We start from the raw sequence: 26,797 nt of genomic DNA, 5'->3' as shown, positions 1-26,797 counted from the left end.
CCCAGTAGGATTTCTTTGTCAGCTGACTTTGTTCACTCATCATACCTTCAGCTCTTTCTCCAGGTACAAAGTTTGTGCCTACCTGTTAACTTCCAAATAACGGAATTTTACAGAAAATGCATTTTCAAGGCCAGGCAGCAATAACTGAAAGAGAATATTCAACTAGATTTACTATTGATCAGGTCAAACCTACTTTTACAAAGGTTTTTCAGATCGTAGTAGACTCATCTTTACTTGGCTTCACTTTGCTTAAATAAACAGAACAAATCTGAGTTTGGGCTTATCACAATTTGATGGAAGCAAATGAATTGTCTGATTTGGGCAGGGGAACTGTTCAAGGAAAACAACCACTTTTTGTACATGGAGATTCAGATGACAGAATCTTGATTCTGGGTTAGCTGTGCAAATTGGCACTTGCCACACATCACATCCCATAATTCATTAAGTCTTCAAGAATCAAGAGTTTTCAAAAATTATATAAAGGGTTTTCCTTGCAAGGAAGAAAAGTATATATAGGAATTAGAGGGCAAGAATCAAACAAAGGGGCAAGAAAGAGTAGCTGGGTAAAGAGAAAGCACTGAGAAAGTTCTGTGCAGGGCTGATCATGGAATTCCACCCCCTCCCTCTTCTGAGTCTTGGAAGATGCTGCTAGCATGCCTACATCAACTTCCCTTAGTGAAGAGGATATCAGCTTTCTGAAATAGCAGCAATGGAGGGGGGGGACCACCCTCAAGATTCCCAGGGTACTCGTGTCTTCCAAGCTAGGTTTCAACCTTTCTTGGCAAATTTACAAACATTCACGATACACTCAGTCCTGCTTATACCTTAACCAGGACAGTTCAAGCTGAGTAACTTTGTGTCAGCTTCAGTTCCTGCGCTCTCCAGCTAATATCAGAACTCATTACAAGAGTTGCTGCCGATTCCACTGGGCAAAAACAGTGGTTGTCAAGGTGGTGCTTGTGGAAACAATGGCATCCTCGAGATCTCCCCTAGTACTCTCAAAGCCTCTGAGCTCTACCCACTCATGGTTATCTTTATTTCCTTTTAAAAGCATTCAGAAGGAGGGAGCTGGAAGAGCAACACTCCATCCCATGTCCCCTCTTAGCTCTATGTAATTTTTAAGGCCCAGATTAATTCTACTAGATCCAAATTTTGCCAGATGCCTTGGCAAAGTGATGTGTGTACAAGTGCTTTCTCTCTTTCTATCTCTTTGGGGTAGGGGTGGGGAGCTGATCCAGAAGTGGCCAGAAAGGGAGGCACACGGAACACTCACTCAAAAATCCAAATGCACCCATTGGCCTGAAAAGGTTGTAGACCTCTAGGATGGACAAATTGTGATTTGATGGACAGAATAAGGCAGCTTCATATGTTTACTTACATCTTTAAAAAGTTATGATGCAAGTAGCTGCCCCTCCTTTCCCACTTTTGCAATGGCCGTGGCAACATATAAAACTCCGGGGCATAACTCAGTTCTCTCTTACACAAATCCTGCTGGAGTGAATTCAAAATGCCTCCAGTGGAAGTTTGAATGGTAGAGAATCCATTTCACCCAGATTTGTGTATCCTGGATATCATAGTCTCAGAGTTCTATGCACCAAAAAGAAACAAACCTGGTATTTAAAACATTTACATGCTAGATTCTCCAATTATAGGGTCTGAATGCCAGCAGAAACATTAGTCATTTGCTTAGTAACAAACCAAAATGAAATCCTTTTACATTTGGTTTCCATACAATATCATTTACTTTTATAACTCGATTTTTCAAAAGGTTTCTATCTTTAAGACTAAGTTTTGCACAGTATTTAAATTTTACCACTATTCCTATATATAGACTTCATCTTACTAAAATAGCAGTGCTCAAGCACATGGGTGGAAACTTAACAGTAAATCTGAGCAGCTTGGAGAGTTCGTATGAATTTTACAGTAAGAGCACTTCACATTAGACATGGAATAGGAAGGCCAGCGGGGACCTAGTCAGCATTCTGCTCTCTTCCTCATATGCAGGGTACAGTATTGCAACTATTTCCCAGTTCAAGCCTTCTCCTCAAGAGGTAAATGGGCGCAACTCCACTGACACAAAGTTCTCCTAAGGTTATTAATTTGGATGGAAGAAAATAAAACACAAGCTTAACTTGCCAAGCAAAATCATTGACATTTAACATGCCTTGGCTGGATCACATCTGAAAAGTCTGGGATACTCTCTCTGGTTTTATTGTCATTTAGTTGCATTAGTTATATTAATTGCATACTAATTGAAGACTAAAAAATAATGCAGCAAATATGAAACTGCTCAAACAGAACTTGTGGTTTGTTATTTGGTAGACACAGCAAATGTCGTTTTGAAATGGAGATTTTTTTTCTAAAAACAACAACACAAAGTTCACATGCACATGGCTACAATTATTTTTTAAAGGGTTTTGTGAGGGGCCACCACAGGCAAAAATAAAAGGCTGCGCAGGATTTGGTACCACACTAGGCTACAATACTGAGTGCTACAATGTGTTTGAAAAAAAAGAAGAGTTTGGATTTGATATCCCGCCTTTCACTCCCTTTAAGGAGTCTCAAAGCGGCTAACATTCTCCTTTCCCTTCCTCCCCCACAACAAACACTCTGTGGGGTGAGTGGGGCTGAGAGACTTCAAAGAAGTGTGACTAGCCAAAGGTCACCCAGCAGCTGCATGTGGAAGAGCGGAGACGCGAACCCGGTTCCCCAGATTAGGAGTCTACCGCTCTTAACAACTACACCACACTGGCAGTTTCATCATGGACCTATGGAGCAGGGATGAGTGGGGAAGGCTGGCTGGCTCATTGGTAGGTTGTTACTGACGAAGTGGCTTGGCAGGGTGCACTGGATTTGGAAATATAAACAGCCCCTGGAGATAGAATCATGAATATAGCTGGAGCCATCTGCAGTTCTCTATTCAAGAAAAGGAAAGAATCCAGTAACAGCACTAAAAAAATGCAAAGGTATTATCTTGCTTAGGAATAATAATTGTCCAGAGTAACATAGCTAGTACCAAACCAGTACTGAACCAGCATACAAATGCAGCAAACTTTACTCTATCAAAATATAAAAAATAAGCAATTTCTTCTGACTTCAAGGAATGTGATAACAGCTGCAAATATTACTTCTGCCTGACAAGTTGCAGACACCTTTCCATATAAGGTGAAAAATGTATAAAAGCTGTTCAGGCTATACTGTTGCCTCTGTCCCAGCTGGTTCATTACACTCTAGTTGAAGCCTTTACGTTTTTAAAATCTATATAAAAATATTTAGAAGCAGACCACAACCACTTATCTAAAGAACAAAAGTGGGGCGATAAGCTTTAATTAGGATAGAATCATCCCACATTTTGCCTTCTGATGTTTTGTCAGCAGAATAACTCACATTAAAATTGGAGTTCTCAGTGTGCCACCCATGGGCACTTTTCTGGTTGCCAGAATGGAGGGTTATCTGTGTTGTTGGTGTTTCTTTTTGGAGGGGGTTATATGTATTTTGCTTATTTGGGGGGGGGGTTCCAAGTACTGCCTTTTCTTCTGCTGTGAAATGGGTATTTTGTGGCACCACAACAGTTTCTTCGTATTTCCAAATGTGTGCCAGGGTCCAAAAAGGCTAGGGATCCCTGTATTAAACCTTTGAAGCTCAGAACTTAAATACAAAATGCACTTGAACATTATCCTACTGAGATATGGCAGTGTGCTTCATATTCTGAATAATAAGCTTGCACAAGGAATTAAAAATAAATCAATACGGGGGAAGCATGTGGAGAAGGGAAAGGTGGACTCCATTTCAGAATCGCTCAGCATCACAGGTTTTAGTAGTACAGCAGGCTAATCATCTGCGTCTCCTGAACTAAAACTGGATCTGAGGGAAAACTCATATATGGGTAGCACATCACAGCAGCAAAACCTCATATGTTAGAACCAGAAGTGATTGCAATATTTGTCTTGTGCAAAGTAGAGCTCTCCATGTGAGGACATGCGCTCTTCCTCCCAAGGTTCCCTGCATAGGAGCCAACTCCTAGGGGCTGAGGTCCCTTTGTCCCCACCCAATAAAATATTTGAGGGGACCCCCCCAGTTGATGGGCACTGCTATTCAAATGAATGTGTGTGCAGCACTTCGTGGTTGATTATGTGGAGTGGGGCTTACCTGCCCCCCAATATTTTATCCAAGGTGGCACCCCTGGTTTCCTGTACTTTCACTTCATCAATCAGTACCTTCCTGTTGCTGAGAACCAGGGCCATACGAGATGACCCCTCTGTTGCTTCTCCCACCTTCTGGGAAATGAAATTGTCCAATTTTGTTGGACTTTACATTTTTGGCAGTTTGCATTCCAACAGATAATGGGGTAGATGAAGTCTACCATGACTGCTATATCTGTCCTTTTTGAATGTCTGGTAATCAGCTCTAAGAAAGCATCATCCACTCCTCAGTCTGGCTTGGAGGTCTATAGCAGACACAGTAAGGTCACTGTTGATTCCCTCTCTTACAATCTTTACCCATATTCTCTCAATCAGCCTTTTATTTCCCAAGTCATGGATCTCTTCACAAGTGTACACATCCTTTACATATAATGCTACTTCTCCTCCATCCTTCTTTGATCTATTCCTTTTGAGCAAGTAGTACCCTTCAATTTCTACATTCCAAATGACCTGTGCCAAAAATATTCTTCAAACAAATGTGCCAAATATTATGCTGCCCTATAGATTTTGGTTGGTTGGCTTGAGAGACAATGGTGTGTGCCTCCAGGGGTGAAGTCAAACCACTGCATTAGTAGCACCAAAGTGATCTCCGCAAGGAATAAGCCTGGGCAGTGTGTATCAGCCTCACTGATGTAGTCCAAAGGACAGCAGAGCAATACAACCATCTTACGGACTCAGGATTTGTGTAGGGTTTACTCCTTAGCCTTTTCTTCTCCTGAAGATATCCCAGAAGGCAGAAGAGGTTTAGGATCAGAGTTTCACTTCTTCTAGATTGGCTACCTTCCCATGTTGACAAGCCCCATCTGCTTCTTCGCAGCATGTGCAGAAACTGCCTTCTTGCCTGTTGAGGCCACTATTAGTCTTGTCTGCTGAAATGGAGCCTGTTTTTGCATGCAGGGTAAGTCCCTAACACACTGAGAGTTTGAGACCCATAGGCTACCCTCACTTGGTTTAGCCAGCCAAAGTTATTCCCAGGGTGTGGCCGCCGTCACAGGCTGGCACCTTCTATAAGAGCTAAGTCATGGGTAGGCAAACTAAGGCCTGGGGGCTGGATCCGGCCCAATTGCCTTTTAAATCCAGCCCACGGACGGTCCAGGAATCAGTGTGTTTTTACACGAGTAGAATGTCTCCTTTTATTTTAATGCATCTCTGGATTATCTGTGGGGCCTGCCTGGCATTTTTCCATTAGTAGAATGTGTGCTTTTATTTAACAAGCATCTGTGGGTTATTTGTAGGGCATAGGAATTTGTTCATCCCCCCCCAAAAAAAAATAGTCCGCCCCCCCCCCGCAAGGTCTGAGGGACAGTGGATCAGCCCCCTGCTGAAAAAGTTTGCTGACCCCTGAGCTAAGTGCAGGATGGGGATCAAAGGTGGGCAAACTAACACAAAAGAAGCACCAAAGGTACTAACTTCTCTAACAGCCCATGCACCCTAGCCCTACAGCACAGAGCTGGAAACAGTGACCCTACTCTCCTTAATATTGGGGGTAGCCTGTATAAGTATGTATGCACAGATTAACACCGAAGAAATAGTTTGCTACTAGGAAGGGTCCCCCCCTCTTTTTGAAGAAGGGTTGCATTTTGTGCATCAGAATAATCACCTGTAATGCAGTGCTGCTGAATTAGTGCATGAGAGTGCATAAATGGAACAAAGCTACACAGTTCACACAGTGTTTCAGAGCATTTGCCTATGCTAAATGGAAAGTAATGCATATTCCTAATTATTTAAGCATTGCTGTACATGATATACTGACTATGAACAGATGTAGGCACAGTCAAATACACTGTGGGCATATAACTCGCATGCCTAGTATGTGAACTATTTTTTATGCTTTCTGACCTGCTGATTGCTTGCTGTTGAACAACAGGCCATGAAAATATGTGCGAAGGAGAAAGATATAAATGTGGAAATACATGTGTGTGGTTTATGGGTTTGGTTATTTAAAAAAAGAAAAGGGGGAAATAGAACCATTCATTACTTTTGAGAAATATTCAATATGCTCCCCAAAGCATCTGGGGTTTACTTCAATTTTTATGCCAAATTACAGGCTGTGAATTCCAACGAGTTTTCTAGGCAAAGAATGTTGAACTGTGTTAATAATGGAGAAACCTCTGGTACATTTGTCCATCTATAACACTTCGTACCCCCCAAACTATGCTATGATTGTGATTTATATTATTTTTTCAAACATACTTGGTTTATTAAACCAACAACATGCTAAGCCTAATTTCATTTTCCTTGCGGAGAACCTTACATTTTATTCATTATCTGGCTTCCAAAATCCCATTAAGTTATAGATTTTGATACATGGGCAGAGTCACAAGAAACAGTAACTCTCTGTGAAAATAAAACTGGAACCATTTGATGGGTGTGCTAGCAAAACTGGAATTCCTGTATAAACAAATACCAAGATTTTAAAAGTAGCTGAAGCAAAACTGGCATGCCCTATGCATTTGTCTGAAGTATGTGTGGCTAATGTTTGATCAGCAAAATGTCAGAGGGGATCACAATTGTTCAGCAACTGGCCACACATCTCATGCACTTCGCAACATTTCAGAAATGCATGGAGGAATCTGTTGTAATCCAGAAGAAATGAATCATGGCATGAAATCAGGCAAATGAAAACACTAAAGAAATGGGAGAGGGGAAGATATTGTCCAAACTTGGGTGTGGGGTGGAGTTGTTGTATGGTCTCTACCCACAGACCTGCAGCTTTTCACATTGCCTGAGTGGAAGAAGGGAGCAACACCGCAATTACAAAATGCAAATAGACTCTATTGTAATTAGTAAGACTGGCCACCCTTCTTTGCAAAATCTTTGTAACATTAATGCACAACCCCACCATGTTTTTCCCTCACTCCAGTTCTTGTAAAAACAAATTCTGAATTCTAAAATAAACAAAACCCGCCCTACATGCTAACCATCACAACCAAAGTAAATTATTCGTCTGCCCATGCTACATTGTTTAATAAAATTAATTCTTCTTTTCCGGCCACTCTTCTCAGAGTAATTAGAATCTTATAGCAGCAAAGTTGAAGGAAATGTAACCATATGGATTGAATGTGGCAGGAGGATAGCAACTTTATTCGTGGATATTAGAGAGCCCAACTCAAATATTCATATACACATATGTAAATACAAAAGGATGTGGTTATTTAAAGGTCAATAACTGTATTCGGCTGTTGACTGAAATCTGCTTTGTCTTTGGTTTAAAAGTTTCCTGTACTTTACAATAAAACCACTAAAAAAGCCACTATTCTTGGAATATGATGCCAATTAATAAAAACTATATAAAATATAACTAGAAAATCAAAATGGATTTCTTATGCCCTGGAAATGTCAACAAAATGCCCAGTTCCAAATGGTATTTTTCATTGTATTTATTGCTTAGCCAGAGGTCAGAAAGCGTCTTCTCAAGAACAGCAATGCATTCCACAACACACAGTTTCCATGGATGGAGATAAAGAACAGCTTCCTTAAAAAAACCAAAAAAACCCCCCCAAGGGCCTCAATTAAACACACAAATTTCACACAACTTTAAAAAGCAAAGAGCAGCAAAAATGCCTAATTACACCTGTATACACATGACTGCACTTTTACTATGTGCTAAAGCTGAACAGTTCAAGATTAGAATTTTGCTTCCATACATTCCTAGAAGATGATTAGTTTTACCATAAAGGCATGAATAGAAAGCAGGTATGTTTCATATATAGAACATACTTGAGCAGCAACATATGTAGAACTTATTCTTTAATAATAGCATGTGTAGGTATTTAAGATCACATCTACTGATTCATCATACAATTTCCCAGGCACAATTTGAAGTGTTGGTGCTGACCTTTAAAGCCCTAAAATATCTCGAAACAGTATACCTGAAGGAGCGTCTCCACCGCCATTGTTCAGCCCGGACACTGAGGTCCAGCTCCAAGGGCCTTCTGGCGGTTCCCTCACTGCAAGAAGTGAGGCTACAGGGAACCAAGCAGATAGCCTTCTCGGTAGTGGCACCCATGCTGTGGAACGCCCTCCCATCAGATGTGAAGGAAATAAACAACTACAGTCGTACCTTGGAAGTCAAACAGAATCCATTCCAGAAGTCCTTTTGACTTCCAAAACGTTCAGAAACCAAAGCACAGCTTCTGATTGGCTGCAGGAAGCTTCTGTAGCCAATGAGAAGCAGCGGAAGCCCCGTCAGATATTCGGCTTCCAAAAATAGTTTGCAAACTGGAACAGTCACTTCTGGGTTTGCGGTGTTCGGGAGCCAAAATGTTCAAAAACTCAGCTGTTCGAAAACCAAGGTATGACTGTATCTGACTTTTAGAAGACATCTGAAGGCAGCCCTGTTTAGGGAAGTTATAATTTTTTAATGTTTTATCGCTTTATTTTTATTATTATTAATAATAATATTCTGTTGGGAGCCACGCAGGGTGGCTGGGGAAACCCAGCTAGATGGGCAGGGTATAAATAAATTATTATTATTATTATTATTATTATTATTATTATTATCATTATTATTTATCCCAATGAAACTGGTAACCCAAAACCTGCCAGACCATGGCCATAGAAGGCTATTTCAACACTGCAATTCTGTGTACTCTTGGGTATATAAGTTCTTACTTAGAAGTTGAATCCTTGAACATCTATTTTCTTTTGTCATTGCACCCCCGATCTTCTGCTCAGGTTAGCCCCCCTGTTGGTAACAATAGATGCAAACAATGAAAGAGGCCCAAACTATTCAAAAAGCAAACACTACCCTAGATGACCCTACAGGTTCACAATTATTTAAATAAAATGTTCTACACAGTAGAATTCAGAGGCCTCTATAAACACACACACACTCAATAAATACTATAGGACAGAAACATCACATACATATTACAAAGCACACGATTTCAAAAAAAGTAACTCTCTTAGGAAAAACAGAAATCATACCCACGTCCTGATACCATTTACAAAGTTATCACCTCATTGCTAGAAATTGTGCTAGTTTCTGTCTTTACTCCAGATAAGGTTGCACCACATAGAATAAACACACATCCCACAAACACATAAACCCTTATCTGACCACTGACATCAGGGTCTTTTCGTTCACTACAACTAACATCAGCATACGCCAAAGCAGTCACAAACCATACTTCTACAAAGGAAATGGGAATCTCTTTTGATGACACAAAAAGCAGATAGGTAACTGACTCAGTGCATCACTATTCATGCTTCTAGTATTACATTTAAAGGGGGAAGCAATGCACTTCTCCTAGGAGATACAAGGTCCCCCAAGGGTGGAGAAAACTCATGCCAACACATGAAGGAAGATGCATACAGTGGTACCTCTGGTTACGTACTTAATTCATTCCAGAGGTTTGTTCTTAACCTGAAGCTGTTCTTAACCTGAAGCACCACTTTAGCTAATGGGGTCTCCCGCTGCTGCCGCACTGCCACCGCACGATTTCTATTCTCACCCTGAAGCAAAGTTCTTAACCTGAGGTACTATTTCTGGGTTAGTGGAGTCTGTAACCTGAAGCGTATGTAACCCGAGGTACCACTGTAATTAACTCTTAATAAATCAGAAATGCACGTAAAATGCAGATTGGTTTCTTCCACTTTGAGTCCCAAACTGATATATATTTTCTCAACTAAGTTTTGTCAAATCTTTGAACTTATAAAATATACTGATTATTAAGGACAGATTCATGCATGGAAACCAGACAGTGTTTCTCTCCTCCATAGATGCCTGCTCAACCATTCCTGGATACAATATTACCTGGTAAGCAAATTGTCACTACAGAGGTATCAATGTGGTACTATTTCCACAATCATGGCATCATTTTTTTTAAGGTCTGAATCAGACATAAAATGAATAACTGATTTCAGACTTTATATGAATAATTACTCTGGCCTTAAGAATTCACTAAGTCTGTGTTTTTTGTTTGTTTGTTTGTTTGTTTGTTTGTTTTTGTTTGTTTGAAAGGTCTTTCTACTGCTTAATTGTTAAAACCTCTAAGTGATTTATCCTGTTTTCTTCTTTGCAGCTCTAGAAGTTACTATCATGGATCACACAGTGCCTGCTCCTGGCAAACAGCAAACCACCAGTGCTTGCATGTAAATACAAGTGTGCAGAAATCTGGCGACACAGCAATATGCCCATCCATGTGTGTGCATCCTTTGGAAATAGTTCTTGAGAGCCCAGAGGCTGATCAAAAGCAGAAACTCTAGAATAAATTTCCTATTTTGTCTCCAGTACTCAAAAAGTATTATTTCAGCCAACATATATATTATATATCACAATGGAGATTATGCTTCATTCTCTAGCAGCAGATCAAGCACAAGACTAAGGAGTGGTTCCACACTTTATGCAGCATTCATGTTTGCCACAGATACACTAATGTTGTGCTAGTCTTTCCTTTGGCAAATACAAAGTATAAATGACAGATCTGTATGCACAGCCATCAGACATCTACCAAGTAATCAGGGCTCCCAGGAATGCCAATATAGATATTTCAGGATGTTCATCTGACAATTCCACTTAAGGAGTTTGCTGAAGGAAACCACCCAGAGCAAACATGTTTGGAGTGTGAGATGCAGAGCCATTTTGTATAGTATACCTACTCAGCCATATTGCTGTGGCTAAGCTGAAATTTGAAGCTGCATTGCAACTTATCAAATAGAATTAATGAAATGCCAAATCTCAGTGATGTAGAGCAGATACAGAAAAAACAAAAAAGTCAACCTTACCAAAGAATGAGCGTATTCAATTTCATATGGAAAGTAGAGAATAGGTTACATAAAGATCTTTTGCATGGTTCAAGCAAATAGGTATCCTCTGCTGCAAGTGAGACAAGGTCAAAGCTTTTTTCATGTTTACAGGTATTATGGCAATTCACAACATGTGGAATCAAATAAATATTTTCCCTTCATATACAGTGGTTCCTTGGGTTACAGACGCTTCGGGTTACGCGTTTTCAGGTTACGGACCATGGGAAACCCGGAAGTACTGGAAAGGGTTACTTCCGGATTTTGCCGCTCGTGCATGCATCATGGATTACGTCTGCAACCCGAGCTTCCACTGTATTTAAAATACTACATGGAGTAATATGGGTTCAGTCCACACTCCAGTGTTAATCACCACCTTTCTGTTTTTTGAGCAAACTCTGTAATTCCAGAATGCAAAGTGACTCAATTAATTAGAATGATGTGTTTCCTCTCTTGGCCACTCTTCCTCTTTCTGTAAAGTAGGAATTTCCTTTTGGGCAAGCTAAGTTGTTATTGCTCTGATAGCTACAAAGAAGAGAGACTAACTTACATTTTTCACAATAGGCGAAACAGGTCTAACTTCTTGACGTGCAGCCTTTATTATTTAGCACAATCCACAAGCCTGAGTGGTGAAAATATTACAAAGAAAGTGAGTTCGCACATGATTTTATGGGTCATTACTTAGATAACCCACTGCTAGTCCAGAAGTGTGGCTGCTATTCATATAGGTCTATGTCCTGTGAATCAACTGGTGTAAAGGGGCCATAAAGAGGTAGGCTAACAAGGTAGGGGGTGGAGGAGAGGAGAGTATGGACCTATTCAAACATAACTCTGTTCACATGGATGTCACCACTTCTGTGCACTGGAAGCCCCATAAGGCAGGGATTGCCCGGTCACTTAGGAAATTTCCACTCTACTTCACATACTGCCTTCCAAGAGATACTGTAGTTAACTGTAACAATGCACAACTTAAATTTTCATGCTGCTACTGTCATCATACACACCATGTGACACTCCCCCTCCATTCCTAACACTGGCTTCCAATCTGCCCTGTCATCTTTAGAAGCTCCTTAACGCTTACTTTCAAAGTCCACAGTGGTCTTGCCCACCTCTGTGTCCATACATTCTTGTCCTCCTTAGTGCCTTGAACTCTACCACTTTCAGCCTCCTGAATGGTTTCTCTCCTCCTTAAATGACTTCTCCATTATCTTGTGCCTGGAAGACACTCACAGGTTGTCCTCTCTTTCTTCAAAGCCAACCTAAAAAAACAGTGTTTTCCACAGAACCTTTGCCTCTCCTCTCCTCTACTACTATAATAATGATTTCAAGTATGTTTACATGTAATCATACAAATTTGTCCCCCATTACTTTTCCCTTGTAGTCATTTCTTTCTTCATAATATAAACTGTAAGCTCCCTTAGGCAGGGGCCCATCTTTCCAACACTTCCTATCCTACAAAGTGCTACATACATAGATAGCACTATGTAAATAGTAATATAAAACGGTAATATGGAAAGCAGCATTATCCAGGAGTCCAGAGCCTCTAGAATCTAGATTATTCAGGTTTAGTGTAATTTTTTTAAAAAAAATGATCCAAGTTTCTCAGGGAGTAGCATGAGAACACATAAGACAGGACTATTCAATGCTTAAGTAGTATTGCTGTGTTTATAGCTAACTTTTCCCATGGGAGATGCTTAAATCTGTTCACTTTTACTTTATAACTAGCGAATGCAAATATGTTTTTTTTTATATAACTAATATTCATTAAAAAGAGATGGAACAAAGACACTTTAATCGATGCGCTAGAAAATAAAACTATTTACAACTGGTAAATGGTTAGCAGCTAATTATTGTTGCTGGTGTGGCACTTGCAAATAGCTTTCGAAAGAGAATATGCATTTCCATGGTTACACAGTATGAATGTTTTCAAGAACCAAAGTAAGTGGACTATGAAATAATCTCAGTGCAAGAGATGATTTGCATCAAACACACTTAACACCTATAGGATGTGCTTGTTTGATAACCATGCCATTATCAAGATTCCCAGTAGCTTACTGTATATTGCATGCATCTTTATGCAGAAAACCAAAAAGCATCACGATAAGCATTGATGAACAGGTTTATTTAGTTTCAAGCAGAGCTCTGGGTGGAGCAAGAAAAACAGCATTCACAAAGTCACTGCAGAGACTCCTTATACTTTCATACCATCAAGATACCATCTCAAAACCAATGGAAGTCATATACACATAACCCAAGGTCACAAGTTTGATTAAAATTATTTCCCATTGCTAAATCCAAAATTCTCCTTACAAGTTTGTTTGACATTTAAAACATTTACCCATTGCTGTAGGGTTTTTTAAAAGATAGTATCTCTACAAATTTTGGCACACTACTACGTGTGATTTTATTGTTTAGCAAAAAAAATGATATTTTGTAATGTTCTGTTTGCAAACAGCTTAGAGATTTTCCTTTCAGAAATGTAAAACAGTATAGAAATGATTTAAATAAATAAAAGACTATTCTAGTATAATATACGGATTTTTTTTTAAAAAAAGTATTGATGTACAGAAGATGAAGAATCCTAAATTCAAGAAAGGAATTAAAAGCAGGTGCCTCTTGTTTTAATAAGTAGGTCACCCACCACAGCAGCTGGGGGAAGGGAGACACTATACATGAGTGGGAGAAATTGGACGTGGCAGCCACATCTTATTTGTGAATAATAGTCTTATCACAACACTCAGATGACTTAATAATTACAAGTGTCACCAGCAGCAAGTGGTTGGGGTTTGTAGAACCTTCAGCTCAGCAAGAGCTCCAGCTGCACAGAATTTAGTGCAAGGCTCCACGTCTTCAGATAAAGGCCAATTTCCAAAGATTCAGGAGTGTGAAGGGGCATCTTTAATAACCCATGTCCTAAACTATGAATCCATGATTCCCTCTCATCATCATTCTTTGTTACCAAAAGCATGTAGCTAGCAAACACCTTTGTTTTTAGTTCCACTCTCTTTCAAGAAAGATAGGGATACTTTTTTTACAAAGTATCCCAAACCTATGGACTTCCCAAAGCTACATTCCTGTAACAAAGCAAACTTCTTTCAGTATCCTGTATTCCTAGTTTTAAGCTTTGGTTTGTCTTTGTATAAAATTAATCAACTCCTCTAACCCCAGTGCTCTGGGCTGTAATGCATGCTGCATCTGTAAATCAGGGAGAGGTCAGAGACAATTTTTAGAAGAGTTGAAAGCAGTTTGAGATGAGACAGTGGTCTGGATGGTGTACATATTTTCTTTGTCCCACTGGTGCTGCTGTGAGATAGATAGATAGATAGATAGATGATAGATAGATAGATATGAGAACCATACTGAACTAGTTTACCAAAGGCAAAAATAGGATGAGTGTATATACCATGGTCAACAATCTCCCCACCCCCTAGGGGGGAAAGCACCTATTACACTGGTCAACAACAAATTTGTTGTCTGCGTTTTTTTCAGCTGATTTAGGACGAATCTGATGCGCTGAATCCAAAAATCACATTGGTTTTGCTCAATCAGGTCAAGTTTTTGAGTTATGGCCACATGTCGTTTTTTTACATTTTTGTTCACATGTACGCTTGTGTGGAGCATTTTAGAAGAAGTTGGTGGGGGTAAAATGCCATGTCGAATAATTGTTTTGATTGGAAATTATTGTTTTAATGACAAGAAGTATTCAGGTTCGATAGTTCTGGGTGATTATGTCAAAAAGGGGTCAGTTTGAAGTCATAAAACCTCGAAATCTTCCATAAATTGGTGCGGCAAAGCATAAGTTGGGGGATCAAAACCCCTGGCTCACTCGAGTACACTGAAGGAGAACGATGAAGGGGTGAAGTATGTGCTGGAGAAAATTGGTTATGATCAGCATAAGTGGTTTATTTGTGTTGACCTGAAGATGGTGAACTTTTTGTTGGGACAACAGTCTGGCTTCACCAAGTACCCATGTTTTCTGTGCATGTGGGATAGTAGGGACCGTGCTCAGCATTACACGAAGGAGGACTGGCCTGTGCGGGAGGAATTGGTGCCTTGCAGAAAAAGGAACGTCATCAACGACCCTCTGATGGACAGAGACAGAATACTCTTCCCACCGCTGCACATCAAGCTCGGCTTAATCAAGCAGTTCACCAAGGTTCTGGACAAGGATGGTGACTGCTTCACTTACTTGTGCCAGGCTTTTCCAGGATTGACCATGGAGAAGCTGAAAGCTGGCATCTTTGACGGTCCTCAGATCCGTCAGCTCATCAGAGATCCAGAGTTCGGAAAGTCAATGAACGAAGTGGAACTGGAAGTGTGGAAGGCATTTGTACTGGTAGTGAAGAACTTTCTTGGCAACAATAAGGCCAGAAACTACGCAGAACTTGTCTACAACATGCTGACTGCTTTCAGAAACCTGCAACATGAACGTCAAGATGCACTACCTATTTTCACATATGGACCGGTTTCCTGAGAACCTGGGTTCAATGAGTGACGAGCAGGGGGAGAGATTCCATCAGGACATGAAAGAGATGGAGACCAGGTATCAGGGTCACTGGGACGCAGTCATGATGGCTGACTACTGTTGGACTCTGAAGAGAGACCTCCCTGCCGCTGAGCATTCCAGGAGTTCCAAGAAACGGAAGTTCAAGCCCTGAAGTTTGAAAAATGGTGAAGCAACATGCAATTTACGTGTACTTACCTTTATCAATGCCCACCATTCAGTTTACAGTAATAGATGTTTCTATCAGGTAATCAATATATGTTGTTGGAAAAACATTTTTTCTCTCTTAAAAACCTATTTAGGATATGTGTTGACAAAAATCAGCTGATAATGCCACAAAAATGTAATCGATTTTGTCACAAGATCTGATTTTTTTCAAATCAACATAGCACAAAAACCTGACCTGATGGAGCGAAACGGATGCCATTTCCTGATTCAGCAGTGCAAAAATACCCTAAATCAGTTGTAGAAATCTAGACAACATTCAAAAAGTAAAAAATTGTTGCCCAGTGTTATCTGCCTCCAGCCTTTGTTAAATAACAGCTCCACAAACAGACCAAAGACTTGGAGACAATCTTGCTTAGCAGCTTTCCCCTTTTCTTTTCTTTTTTGCATGTTCAGTACTACGCAGGAAAGCTATTAAACACTTCAAGAAGAAAGCAATATTTATTATGAGTTACTGTATTTGTACAGCACATCCAGCCAGGGCCTCCAGCAGCAAAAGTTCAGAAACATTTTCATAACAACTACCATGTTTATTTTTAGTATCCTCTTGGATGCTTTCTGATTAAAGAACTGCAGTGAAATTATCCAGACACTCTGGTAGGCGTGCCTTTCTGTGATGGGCACCAAGGAAAGCATACGCACACAGAAACATTTTGAAACAAGAACTTAAGAATTCAAATGTAGTTCAAAATAACTTCAAAAATACAAAACTACAGAAAATTTAACTAATCCAGCTATGGTGGTGCTTTTTGTAATTGTTTTATTGTAGGGATGTTATTGTATTTTACCATGTTGTTCTCCCTTAATACTGGCTGTATAGAAACTTCTGAAATAAATAAATAAATAAATGCACAAGATAACTTGGCTGTTATGGGGTGTGTAGCCAGGCTAATGCTCTCTACTGACACACACACAAGTTCCTATCTTTGTACTCTGAATTGCTGTGGGCTAATAACTGCTCTCTAGTTCCATGCTGGAAATCAATGATCACTCCGATTCTGAGTCGAATGCTTTTAAAAGGTGGGTGACTAAAACAGGTGTTATGATATCAAGGACATGCGAAGGGCAGAGTCACATAGGAGGTCGTTGTCCTCCTGGACTAGTAGGTTAGCACACAATTTAGAAATGCATTAAAAATATGGCAGTGTTCCCACAACTTTCCACAGCACAGATTCTACCAACTAGACCACAGGCCAGCTTGTGTGCAGACCAGAAAGCATCAGAAACCCACTCCAAAAAAAGATTCGTGCTCATGCCTTAAATAGCCGACCACGCAGCCTTAAGGCTGCAATCCTAAACACCTGCGCTGGATAACAAATCCCACAGAACATTGTGGGGCTTCTGATTAAACACCAATAGGGTTCCCCTACAAGTTCGAGAAGGAAGAATTCATTTGATTAGAACGGGCGCCGCCTAGTCAAGCAAAACTCTCGCAGCTGAAGTGATTACCAAGCATCAAGCAAATACACCAAGGCTGGGAATCAATCCCAGGAAAGTAAACCTGTTGTCTTCTTCAGCGGGTCTACGCAGGAGCAAACAAGAGGCGGGAGAGTAGAGTTTTCACACCCCGCCATCTTCCAGAAAGAAACCATTTTTTTAAAAAAAACAAAACCCAAAAGCCGAGCTTTGCAGTGTTAAAGCAACTTGGGGAAAGGGCGGCGGCTTCGAGCTTCGTAGCTCACCTCCAACCTAAAGTTCTGAAGGCGCCTTCGGGTGCCACCCGAATCAGTTCAGCCACTAGAGCCGATGGTCTTAGATGGGCTGCAGCCCATTAATTTCAGCGGGTCTACCCCGAGAACGTGCTGGTGGGACAAGCCTCACGAATTCAAGGGAAGACACGCGCGCTCGCCCCTCGAAAAGCCCTCAGGAAGGATGCCTCCCTCCTCCTCCGCCTAGTCCTACTTACCTCGGGGTAAGCCAGCAGCGCTTCCTTCCGAGGAGACCCGCGCAGGGCTAAGCCGAGCCGTCCGCCTCCGAGGGCGGCCGCCGAGCTGCTGTTCTGTGTGCTGACAAGAACAACTCAGCCCCTCTGGAATGGGCTTCCTCCTCCCCTCGAGAGCTAGCCCTCGCTTTCCACCAGAGGGGAAGCGGCTTTCTCCGCCCCGCGGGCTCTTCTTCCACGCACAGTCTCTCCCCCGGCGGGCTCGTACAATTCCCAAACAAACGCAGCCCCGCCTCGCGCCGCTCAGAGACCCAGCAGCAGCAGCAGCAGCAGCAGGCGGCCTCCCCGCGGCAAGAAGGCCAATAGGAAAACGCCGAGGGAGCCGAGTTGCTCGCGCCTCGGAGGTCGCTCGGAAAGTGGCCGGCGCGCGCGCGGAGGACGGCTGCTTGGGCGCGGGCTCCTCCTGGACTCTGCTCTTCACAGCCGACAAACAGCAACACACGAGCAACTCCTCCTCCTCCTCCAGCTCCGCCCCTGCCGGGCGGCTGCCACCTAACACTCCTCGATGTCTTGCGCGGGAGAGCGAATATCAGGGCAGAAGCTGCCTGGCTGTGGCAGTCCGGGCAGGAGGACTTTGCTTGGGGCGGGAGGCAGGCTGAGCAGCAGGGCCCCAAAGGCAGAGGACAGGCCTGGTTTTCCATCCTAGAAGGGGGGGGGGGCAGGCAGGGTCCACATGACTTCTTGTTCCTTCCTCGAGAGCTGCGCTCTGAAATGTGTGTCTGAGGTAGTTTGTTTACAGAGGCCCGCCGACACCTATTGAACACACATTGCTATCGAAAGGGCCTTGAGACAATTAAAGGCTGGCCTAAGGTATATGGCTGCCTGAGGGACCTGGGAAGCTGCCTTATAGTAGGGCTACCAGACATCCCCGGTGACAGTCCCCAGATTTGCAAATCTGTCCCCAGACAAATTCCGTCCCTGGAATGTCCCCAGATTTGCACAACTGTCCCAGGGAAACGTGGCAGTGGCATCCTCAGCAGCCCAGAGCCAGCCTGGTAGTGCAGTTGGCTCTGGCTGGCTCCGGGCTGCTGACTGCCACTGCCGCCGCCACTGCCAAAGGGGAACCAGGGACGTCCGGCGGTACAGATCTCCTGTCCCCTTCCCCCTTTGATTTGACTGACGGGGGAAGCTTGGGAGTTGCGGGCCGGCGGGCGGCCATTGCCCTGGATAGGTGCAAGGTGCATGGTTTCTCTGCCGGGCAAGGTGCAAAGCCCTTTCGCACCCTGTGAAACATAAATGCGCAGAGTTTTTTAAAAACTGGGCAACGGTGTGCCGCCCGCCCGTGACTCTCAAACCTCCCCCAATCTCCTGCCCCCTTCCCTTTGACAGATCGGGGGAGGCTCAGGAGCCCCGGGCAGGCACCATTGCTCAGTTTTTTTAAAAACTCTGCACATTTATGTTTCACAGGGTGCAAAAGAAGGGCTTTGCACCTTTATGCAATATGCATGTGTGCTTGGGCCCAGGGTCTTTTGCCTCACCATCCCCACTACTGACTCCCTGTTGCTATTCAGCTTCAAAAAAAAAGTGTCCCCGGATTCATTGAAAAAAATCTGGTAACCATACCTTATAGCCCCATCTCAGTGGTCGGTCTAGCTCAGTACTGTCCACACAGACTGGCAGTGGCTTTCCAGGATTTCAAAGAGGGGGCTGGAGATGCTGAGGAGGGAACCTGGAACCTTCCGCATGCAAAGCAGATGTTTTACCAATGAGCTACAGCCCCACCTCCCAAATGGAGGTGAATGGCAAGATGGCATCCTCACCCAGGGCCATGAGTGTAGCCAAAGGGGGGCAGCTGGCCCCCCCCAAATCAGTACAAATCAATACAAATCTGAGGTTCTGGCCTCCCCAACAAAAATCCTGGTTATGCCCTTGCCCAGGGCACTCCAAGATGTTTTGGCACCAGAGGCAAACTGCAAAATGATGCCCTCCCCTCACAACCAGGAAAGAAGGGGTGAGTGAAAATCTACATCAGGAACAAGGGGAGGGAGGCATAAAGATCTAGAGCAGGATCTGCTACCCCTATGGATCCTGCCACCTGAGGCAGTCACCTCACCTCACTTCCTGGTTGGACTAGCCCCGTGCTGACCCTCATTACATGTATGGAAGCCAGCTGAACTGGCATTTGGATTTTCTTTCAGTGCTGGCCGTGGAACAGTTTTCTCCATCACACTCAACGGCAACAGGCTACTTATGTGGGTGCATAACGTCCTTCTTAACTTTCATTATTTCATTGCAATAAGGGGGTCATCTGCACACCCTCCAACATTTCTCTGATGAAAACAGGGACATCCCATCCCATCATTATAATTTTACTATTTATACCCATCACATCTTACAGGGTTGCCCCAGCCACTCTGGGCTGCTTCCAACATCTATAAAAACATAATAAAATAGTAAACTTTTTTTAAAAACTTCCCTATACAGGATTACTTTCAGATGGCTTTTCTCCAATGAAAATAGGGACATCCTAAGGCCCGGGATCAAATCTGAAACCGGGACAGCTTCTCTAAATCAGAGATATCCCTGGAAAATAGGGACACTTGGAGGGTCTGCATCTGTAATCTCTGGATCTTGACATTTCTAACCATGTTCTACCAAAAAAACCCCAATACATTTTGTACTCAATGGTACTTACTTCTGAGTGTAAATGTTTAGAATTGTGCTGTTGGATTCTGTCCACCTTGTTAAACGTCCGCCCTGAATGATTTAGGCTGCAGTGCTTAAGTTCCACAAGCAAAATGAGTGATTTGTACCATTACACCTTTTTTTTTTTTTTAAAAAAAAAGCATTGACAGCTTGTTCCACCCTGTTTCCTAGGAAACTTTCCTGCCTCTCAATGACAGCAGGTTGGCTCTTCAGTGCTTTTAGGCTAATAGGGTGAATGTCTCACAAGGTGCTGGGAGGAAACAATACAAATGAGACAAAATAGATACAGTGGTACCTCTGGTGACGTACTTAATTCGTTCCGGAGGTCCGTTCTTAACCTGAAACTGTTCTTAACCTGAAGCACCACTTTAGCTATTGGGGCCTCCCGCTGCTACCGTGCGATTTCTGTTCTCATCCTGAAGCAAAGTTCTTAGCCTGAGGTAATATTTCTGGGTTAGCGGAGTCTGTAACCTGAAGCGTATGTAACCCGAGGTACCACTGTACTAGCTTGGCACATCCACACATTTACCCTACACATCTGTGTAGAATGTTAGTGAGACTGGAGAGACCTTTGGGAGGCTGCCTGCCACATTTGGTTAGTAGATTGGATTTGACTTGCTGCCAGTAGTGCATTCAGGGCAGGACTTGGGGGCAGGTGTCCAAGAGTCCACTCAAGAAAATAAGCACAAAGGCCCTCAATTCCAGTAGAGCTGGCTTACCACGTTCTGAAGTGAAGTAATAATCAATGTTGTCTAAAGAATGCACCGCTACTTGCTGCATCACAAACACTGCAAAACTGCCCTGAGGACTGTTCCAAACATTTTACATACGTGTGTGAAGGGGAGGGGAGGCCCCTGCACTATCGTACATAATTACAGCATATGTCTTTCTTTTTTCTGTTCTTTGTCTGAATGCATATGAACTGAAAATCTGTGGCCAAATGCAGCTTCCTCCCCAGCATATGTACACGTGACAGGTGGAATTTTCACAGAACATGGAACACATGTTTTACTGACTTACAGTCATACGTACCCCGAAAGGTAAAGTGGCACGTGTGAAATGCAACTGCTCTATTAGAAAGAGGGAATCCAGCTAAATTGGATGTCGAAGGGTCAAGAAAAAAATGAAGAACCTGTGATACGAGGCAGAACATAATGCACCAACATATACAAACACAGTCTATAGAGGGCAACTGTACAAAGGAAGCTAATTTTGAGAACAGAAATTAAGTGAAATAAGCTCTGTTTCCTATGCTGATTTAATTTCTCTGGGAGACTCCCTTAAATCAGGCTTTGTCAGAACTCCCAGTGGGTATAGTTCACAATGACGGTGGCTATATTAAAATCATTGTGAAGAAAATGGATAAGAACAATGGCTAGGTTGCTAGGAGGTAGCCAGTTGGAGGGATGACGGGGGCCTGATACTCTTTGGGAGAGAAAGGAGAATTGTCTGGAAATACCCAAATGGCTGTTCTGTTTTGTGTGCTGAAGTTTGGGCAAAACAGAAACCCCACTGCTGGATTAGATTAATGTGTCTTTCCTCCCTCTATGACATAATCCCAAATGTATGTTTTGCTATTCCGCTATACCACTCCCGCCACTGTGTTGTGTTGAGGGTAAGCCTGTCTCTCCATTGGAATATCTTGGTTTTCAACATAACCACTAAATGATCTAATTTCAGTTGAGCTTTTATATTTTAAAAATTATTTCTGGCTGTCCGTCTGGGCAAAATTCTTCATCTCTTCTTTCACTGTGTTGTGTGTGTGTTTGAGCTTACCACTAAATTGGTGTTTTCACATTCTTAGAAAATTACTTTTTTATGCTAGCAAGACAACAGAAAAGGAACCCCCCCCATCTTTTACATTACAAGCAAACCAGATGTGTGGATAGAGTCATTATATAGTTAATCACCACCAGAGCCCTGTTCAGGCATCTGCATGAACATGAGAGGGCTTAAAGCCTGGGGAGGGGGAAGGAGAGGGTGTGTCTGCAGGGTTCACAATTGTGTGGAGGCTTCTAAGCATGTAGAAGACCCCTTCAGACATTTGGGCTGAATGTGCAAAGGTTTGATGAGGAACCCATGCATGCAGAGACATTGTGGCAGGGATTGTGTGCTCATTCCACTCCGCCCCTCCCCCAATTGTAAGTCACTTTCAGACTGTTGCTATTCTTCAGTGCCTTCAGTCACATTGGCAAGTTCAGGTTGCACAATTAAGATTGATTGTGCCTTGTGCCACACACTTGCGTCCCCAAAAGAAAGGACTTTTTTTTTCATGAGGAAAGTGAACAAACTGCAAACTGTGGATTTGATGCTGATGAAGAAGAACTTGTTGTTATGCAAAGGACTTAACCCTTCACAAAGCACTAGAGCAGGCAAGGCAATCTAAGTAAAGTCCAGAAGAGGGATAAATGATCTGGAAATGGTGACGTCTAGTTCACAAAACAGTAGAAGCAGTTGCAGCATCCCTTTTGAAAATGGCAAATTGACTCTCCAAAAGCAGAAAAAGGAAAGTCCAGAAAAGGCAGTCCAGCCATTACAAAAAACCCAGCAACAACAATAGGCACCCTTTTAGAAAGCATACCTTGCTTAGCCAAAGGAGCATAGTGTGGGAAATGTTCCAAAGTAGGCCAGTTTGCCATTCAATGCATACCCAGTCAGATGGTGCAAAAAGCGATAGCAGCTGTAAAGGGCAAGTTTTATAATCTGGAAAGACACCAACCCTCACAGAAGAATAAGCTACTGGTGGGACAACCATTAATTTCAGAATAGATTCTGGATCTGATGCCCCCGTTATTTCAGAGAAGATTTCCAAGACTTTCAGAGAAGACTTACCCCCACCTGTATAAGATTCGACAACTAGCACTCACTATCCTCAAGCAAACTGGGAAGCAGAGAAAACAACACACATTGCAAATAGAACAACCTGCTTATTGATCATTTAAGTTTATGGGTAGCCCAGTGGAATTGCTAAAGGGAATTCTGTCCTGTTGCGGTGAGCCCTGGGAAAAAGTTGCTGTTTCAGACTGAAAGAAGTTATAAGCATTTCTATAACCTGTGCGAGGATAAAAAAAATCATGGCAGACTCCAGGTACCATATGGAATGGGGGAGGAGGGATGGAACGAAACACACAGATCAGATTCTGTTGATTCTGGACACTGAATGCTTAACAGGAGCTAACAAGACCTTCCTCTTATTGGAAAATATACAAATGCAAAAGGACTACCTGAAAATGGAACTTCATCTACTGAGACATTTCTCACACTCCATGGGGTGACCAAGAACAATATAACGTGTTTATATTTATCTCTACCCTGCATAACTTGTGACCTGCCAGGGTTAGGGAGCAAGACTTACCATAAGTGTAAACCTTCAGCAATGTCACTACAGCTACATCCAGTACATTTTGGGGTAAAGATAAAAGAGGTGCTAGTACTCATACATTGATAAAAGTGACATGGGTGTCAGCCCCAAATGTCAGCCATGGGCAGCAAAGAGAGAGAGAGAAAGAGAAAGAGAAAGAGAAAGAGAAAGAGAGAGAGAGGGGGAGGGAGATGCTGGTACTCCATGCCATTGAGGACTGTTACAAAAAAGAAAAAAAAAAGGGGAAAAGGCTTGGCTATATTCATGAATTGTTCAGTTCATATTGCATAAAATTAGCAAGGATGCCTAGGCTTACCATTCCCACCCCAATCTGGATCCTGTGTCTGGCAGGTAGAATTTCAGTAGCTGAATATTTACCTGGTGTGGAAATACTATGTAAATATCAACAGCACTAAAGTTCTTCCAGAAAACACTAGCAACCCCACATCCACTGCCAGTACCCACAATATATCCTGTAAATGCCCCATATTTTCCCCCACTATGTATACAGTGTGATCAGTCACATATTTGCCAAATTTAGTAACATGCAAAATAGCCTCCGCCAACCATATGATCAGAATATCTAGCAATGGGCTCTACCAAATGTCCCTTTTCACAGGAGGCAGTGAGCTGCATGTTAACTCATCCGACTTGATGATAATAAAGAAGCTTCACAGAACAGATACTTGTGTCCAGATGGTTTATAACTTAGGCAATATGTGTTGCAAATCATTGTTCTGCCGCGAAACTATAGCTGAAATTTCAAAACGTGATTCCTTCCAGGCAACCACATGGTATTAATTTTCTGTGTTAGTTTAACATTGTCAATAGCTGTTTCATTAGCGCAATTCTGAGCTGGGAATTAACCCCAAGAAGGTCTGAAGGGATTAAGCAGGAAAGCTAGTCCAAATGAGAAGAAATAGCTGTGTACACACCATCCCCAAATTTAGCTCAGATTATGGGGATTAATCCAGTGTAATGACTTCATGAATTGAGAACAAACCTGAGCTATCACTGGCCTGCTATGCAACTTTCTAAACCCAGGGTGCCCCTTCCCATCCTCATGTATGTCTGCCTCATGACACTGTATGTGGGCGTTTGCAGCAGGAAAGGGGGCTTTTTTGCCCATGGTTGGGGGGTGGGGAACAACCATGGTAGATCACTTGCAGCAGAAAATCAGTGGCTACAGGAAGGATTAAGCCTTCTTCCTCCCATAAAATTTTTTCCCTCACCCACAGTTCCCAAAAGTAACATGTAGTTCTTCCCAGAGCAGGCATTTTAAAGTCAATTCCAGTGCTCAAATTATGATAGAGATGGGGACCCCCCACCACCACCATAATGAAATCCACAAGCTTCCAGTTCCTCAATGACCCCCATGTTTAGGCAAATCATGCCCGGGGCTTCTAAAAACAGCAGCTAAGAGAAAGCATCACAAAAGAAAGAGCGTGTAGTTCCTTTTCCCAATGCAATCTGATCCTTTTGATCACTTACAGTGGTTCAGTTACAATGGAACCAGAGGGACAGCCCTGGTCCTCCTCCTCATCTCCCAAACAGCATCCTGGAACAACAGGACCTCAGTTACAAACCTCTCCGGACCCACAAGTGATATAATGCATAAACAGCTGGCTCTTTGTTTCACATTTCCCAATTTGTTCAATTTATGGTGTGTTACTAGAAATAAAACAATAAAAATGCTGAAAATTATAGCTCATCATTGCTCAATTTCTTTCAAGCCCCTTTCCCCTCCAGGATTAAAAATAAAATAAAATAAAAAGCAAACTTCTCAATCCTTGAAGCACTCCACTGGCACTCAGTCCATTGAAATGAAGGGAACTTACACTGTCAGAGCAGTTTGATGAGCAAGCCTCATTCTCCTTTTGGGTCATAGCCTTACCATCTGCACACAGGGAGGGGAGATTTATTGTCCTGCATTCAAAGGGAGGAAATGTGAATGTTCAGATCTTGCACAATAACTCCAGTTTAGCAATGACAGTTCTTCAAATGGGTTTAAAGCATTAATAGTCTTCATGAAACCTGGAGGTGAAAAGTTCTGTTGTACATTCATAGCACGGTGGGCATTCTTGAGATAGAAAAGAAATATAACATTTTGCAAATAAATAACTACATTGCCATGACAAAAGGGGGGGTGACCTCTCAAGGTCATTTCTATCTGAAGATTGTAACAGTCCTGATAATAGATAATTTTGTGTGTGTGTGTGCTTCAGCAACCAGATGCAGTGTGGTTTTACACGATAAGCACCAGAGGAGCCCCTCAGAGACTATTTACTTAAACAATGACTTTATTAAGAACACTTTGCATTTATATAGCACTTAACAGCATTCAAGGCACTTTGCAGTATCATCTGTCTCAACAGAAACCTTTCAAGAATCCTGCAAAGTAGGTAACTGATAAGTTGAGGATAGAGATCAACATTTATGTTACTCTGGCACTATGGGAGCAGATGCACTATCATTCCTTCCTGCATTGCTAGGACAGCGTGAGAACTTCTACATGGGAGGATCTCATCCTTATCACATGAGCGTCTCACAATTTGTTTATTTAAAATATTTCTATCAAATTAAAATACTCTAGTGACCCAGGAAAGAGTGCCACAGACCACTGGTTACCAGAGTAATGAGCTTAAGGCTGCAGTCTTGCATCCATCAGATGCAACGCCCATCAAACGGAATAGGAGAGACTTCTGAATACTGTTGTATACTAATGACACTTACAGTCTACATATCTGGGTAGGCTTGCCTAAACAAAAATGCAGGGTGGGACCAATACAGTTTGGCACCTGAGGCAAAGCACAAAATGGTGCCTCTTCCTGCCCGGGGTGAGTGAATATCTACATCAGGAACAAGAGGGCAGGGATAAAGATCTACATTGGGATCAAGGAGCACCTCCTATTTGCCAAGAGGCTGCTGTAGGAGGCAGAAGATCCAGCCCCAAAGGAGCACACCACAGCCATGGCTGCCACCCAGGCAGTTGCAGCAGCAGCAAGTGATGCATTCCTTGAAGGCAGATCTGCCATTATTGTGGATCTACCACCTAAGACAGTCATCTCACCTTGCCCCATGAATGGTCTGGTCCTGAAAAAATGTTTCTAGCGGGTCCTGAAAAGAGTACAGTGAAGGTGCCTGCCCAATGCCAACAGCCAGGTCATTCC

At 42.5% G+C, this 26,797-nt stretch overlaps 1 protein-coding gene across 3 annotated transcripts in view; it reads right to left on the bottom strand.

Annotated features, from left to right (window-relative positions):
- TIAM2 (TIAM Rac1 associated GEF 2) overlaps positions 1-17,988 on the bottom strand; it is a 136,291-nt gene extending 118,303 nt beyond the window's left edge. For 2 of the 3 annotated variants that reach the window (XM_080998339.1, XM_080998341.1), the window contains exon 1: positions 17,585-17,981. The gene's annotated coding sequence lies outside the window, so the exon portion shown is untranslated. Of the gene's footprint in view, positions 1-17,584 lie in introns of all 3 variants that reach the window. The other variant, XR_013983900.1, reaches the window with a different exon arrangement.
- Positions 17,989-26,797: the final 8,809 nt, after the last annotated feature.

Source organism: Podarcis pityusensis (genome assembly GCF_964106645.2).
Source record: "Podarcis pityusensis genome assembly, chromosome: 3".
NCBI lineage: Eukaryota > Metazoa > Chordata > Lepidosauria > Squamata > Lacertidae > Podarcis > Podarcis pityusensis.
The sequence above is the reverse complement of the archived record's forward strand: the minus strand, read 5'-3'. Positions and strand labels throughout refer to the sequence as shown.